The sequence below is a fragment of the Talpa occidentalis genome, unplaced genomic scaffold (assembly GCF_014898055.3).
Source record: "Talpa occidentalis isolate TD23 unplaced genomic scaffold, MPIMG_talOcc4v2.1 talOcc4.17, whole genome shotgun sequence".
NCBI classification, from domain to species: Eukaryota; Metazoa; Chordata; class Mammalia; order Eulipotyphla; family Talpidae; genus Talpa; species Talpa occidentalis.
In genome coordinates this window covers 34,004,201-34,008,227 of record NW_023601754.1, presented here as the reverse complement: position 1 = coordinate 34,008,227, position 4,027 = coordinate 34,004,201, and positions in this window count along the sequence as shown.

Genomic DNA, 4,027 nt, shown 5'->3' with positions numbered 1-4,027 from the left:
AGACATGGGTGAGAGACCCGTGGGGAAGATGACAATGGCAGCAGCTTTTATCTTGGTTTTGATTTTGCTCTTTTCCTCCCAGACTTGTCTGGCTGTTTCTGACCCTTTTCTATGGGTCCGCACCGGAAGGTGCTTTAGACTTGTGACAGGCTTTCTGGCCTTGCTCCCAGCGAATCCTGTTTGACTGGACTTTTACCCATGAGGGGATAAGTAACTACAGGTGCTTGATTTAGAAACTATATTCCTTGTCTTTTCTGTATTGTTCACTAATCATATTAAAGTTTCTTTCCATTAAAGGCCTTATATGTTTTGTCTTGATGCGGCAGATGGCAGAACATATTTAGAGCAGGCAGGTTTGGGGGTTCTAGGGTGACTCTCCCTGCCCTTAACATTCAGAGAAGCCTCCTCTGACTGCTTTTTCTCTCATCACTTTCACTCCATTTAACCTTTTTTTCTTTCTTTAAATCATTTCACTTGTTTATTCTTTTGTTTGTTCATTTATTTTCTCTTTTCTCTGTTGGAAACATGGACAGGCTGCCCCAGGAGGTGCCCACGTGACTTGCTGATTATATTGAATTAAAGGAAATTGAGAGACAGGGGATCTAAGAGTGAAGTCCTGCCTAATTATCTATCTCCCTAAACACAGGAAATAAATCTTCTCTATGGTGATACTGGAGCTAAGAAAGTCTTATCACTTCAGACTAAGATTTGTGAGGTCTACTTTCAATGCATTTGTAGAAAACCCTGAAGAATTCCTTATGAATTTCAAACTTTCTTTTGATATCTTCTCCCAATTTTTTTAACCCATGAAAGATAGGGTCCCCCTTGTTGCAGGAAAGAATTGAGGTATAGGCCAAGATTGCAGGGATGAAAGAATTTTGTAAAGACAGAGTAGAGAACAAAAAAGGTAGATTCATTGAGATGCTGCTGAGAGGAGTGGGCAAGATGAGACGGTCCATCTGCCCAGAGAGAGGAGATGGAACTGTTACAGGGCAGCCCCAATATAAAACGGGTTGCCTGACTGTGGGTCCTCACCCATGCGCTTAAAAGGGACTTAATACTCTGCTGCAGGCACACACAAAAGGTTAATAAAAGATTTATTCACAAGGGAAGGGGAAATGAGGAAATGTACAGCTCAGGGAGAAAAGTGGGAGATAAAGTCTTAAATGCATCCTATATATTCTGCCGATCTGGAATCCCAAATGGCCCTCTGAGAGCTGGCCGTGAAGCCAAGAGGTAAGAGCCCCCAAAGCCCACATGTCTGGTTTTTATACCAAACCTGGCTGCTTAACTGCACCCTCAGGTCCCAGCAACCCTCCCTTTGGTGGTGACGGGATTTGTCTTTCCCAATGTCTTGATGGCTTTGGTCTGGAGTGGGGGTGGAGTCCACAAAGCCTGTATGGAATCAGCTCAGGACTTCCTTTCCCCCTAACAGGGCCTGAGTTTCTATTTATACTCCAGGCATCATTGATGGTTGGGGTGGCTAATCTTGGGTATGTCCTGACTCCTGATCCAGATCAGCCTAATGGATAATCAACTTAAAGGCCCAGCTCCCTTGGCAGTCCCAACCACGCCCTTTCTCATTCAAGCCTTCCAAATGTGCCTGCTGGGCAAAGAGTGGGGGCTTAGTTTTTAAATTTAGAGGGTGATACCCCAAGATGTTCAGAATAGGTGTCCCCAAGATATGTCATAGATCTCTATAAGGCATGGGGACTATTTCAAAAAAAGGTCAATTGAAACTCTTGTGGGCACATAAGAAATATGTACCACTTCCTGAAACTTCTAGGAGAATAAAAATTGGGGGTCTTGCCCAGAATTAGTATTAATAGGAGAAATATTTTTCTATTTGAGAAAAAACTATCTTTATGGCAGGTCAAACATCTAATTACAGAGCATCTGGTCTTCATATAAATCACTCTTCTCCTCTTCATGAGTGACCACTCTTCACTCTGTGAATTTCTTTTATACATAACTATCCTTACATTGATAACATCATTTGCTGCAAAGTTCCTAAACAAGGGGCTGGGTAAAAATCAAGAACACAGACATCCCGGGATGGCCATGGAATGGTAGACTAACTTGGCTGGCTGCCTGACCTTGTAACTTTGTTAATCTGCTAAGGAAAGATTTGTTAATTGAGCAAATTTGTTGATTACAATTGCATTGGATTATTAACTGCACCAGGCCTAAGACCCTCCAGCAGGGAGCTGGAAAGATTTATTTACTTAGCATTTCCCCTTCACCCCCATTTTGTGTCACTGACTTTGGAATCCATGTCTATGTACATTCCTTCTATATAGGTAATTTTATTTTATTTTTCTCCTACTAAGCCTATTGGATATAAATTTGACTGCTTGACTAGTCTAAAAAGAACCCATATGAGTAAATTTCCTTTCCTCCCTGACAGCCCTTTCGAAAAATCTGTATAAACTCACTGGAATGATCCAAGGATGAGTTTATTATTCTGTGGGCCTCAGTGTGCATGCAGTTTAAGTTTGTCTTTTCTCTTGCTAATCTCTGTAGTGTCAATTGATTATTAGACCAGTTTAAATAACTAAAGAGGGAGAGTAACCCCCCAAATTTCTCCTTTACCTGCCACTGAATGAAACTCTGTAAGTGCTATACCCATGTTGAGTAGCTCCCCTGCATGTGTCCAGCATCTAGCACAGTGAACATACTAGGGTTTTGACAAATATTTCATTTTTACTTTCAGAATGAACATGAAGGGGAACAAATTTGCCACCCCCAAATATATCTTTTTGACACAAGGATTACTTTGAACTGAATCATTAAAAAAAATAGCTAACATAGTAAAAACTCTTGACTAGAAGTTAATTTTTTATGAGACAAAAGAACAGATGAAACTAAAACAAAATGAAATAAACCATAGTAATTTGACTGCAGAGCTCATGCTACCAGAGGGGGAGGATGAAAATGAAAAGTAAAGTGGGGGTACACAAAGAACTGTGGTGGATGATTATGGTGCTTTGTTGGTGGAGGTGTTGTGGTAACAACATTCAAATAGGTGTCAACCTATTCCCCTAAATCACATACACTGTTGTAAACCAATGTTAAAAAAAAATACAATTTAAAATGGAGAAAGAGATAATAATTGGTAAAAGAAAATCTTCATTTGTAAGGTTGTCTTCCTCACTATACTGGGATAAACATAATTGCAATCTCCTTATCTCTTTTATTTTATATATTTTTACATCATTTTTTTATTTTTGCACGATGTATGAATTTTCATCTTGGTTATAGTCCCCATACAATTCCCACCCCCCTCATTTTGACCCTAATCCCTCCTCCCGTACCCATCCCCCCCGTAGTGTGTCTCTGGTTTATAGTTGTTTGTTGATTTGATTTGTACTTTATTATAATTAGTCCTTTTCCTGGTCCCTTATTTAGGTTTTCTAAATTCCTGCTATGAGTGAGACCATCCGGTATTTTTCTTTTTCTTTCTGGCTTATTTCGCTGAGCATGATCCCTTCCAGCTCCATCCATGTTGCTGCAAATTGCAGGCAGCAGCTGAAATCTGCATCATAATCATACCCTGTTTACTGTGCCTTTCCTGGGAAGCTCCTACAACTGACCTTCCCTTTCTACACGATATCCTGTATTTAAGGTGCTGACATGGGTCATTTTGGGGGAGTTACTCAATTTTCTCGTGTCTCTCCCATATATAAAGGTTACAAGTATGTTACAAACCTCTTTGTTTTTCTTCTGATATTTGGCTTATGTCCCTGACCAAAATAAATAAATAAATAAACATTTTGGGATCCTTGGAATCTGGGAAGCTAAAACAGACTTTGAGGTGCCAGGCATGTCCAACTATGCTTAGAAACATCCTCCTCCAGGAAGGAGTTAAAATAAAACTGTCCACGACAAACTACAGGATTAAAACTTAACCAATCATTGCTCAACTCACTTTTCACCTGATTTGCATGTTATTGCACCAATGAGAACTTGACTGACTTAGCTTAATTTGCATAATGGGCCACCAATCAGAACTTGATAGACTTCTAAC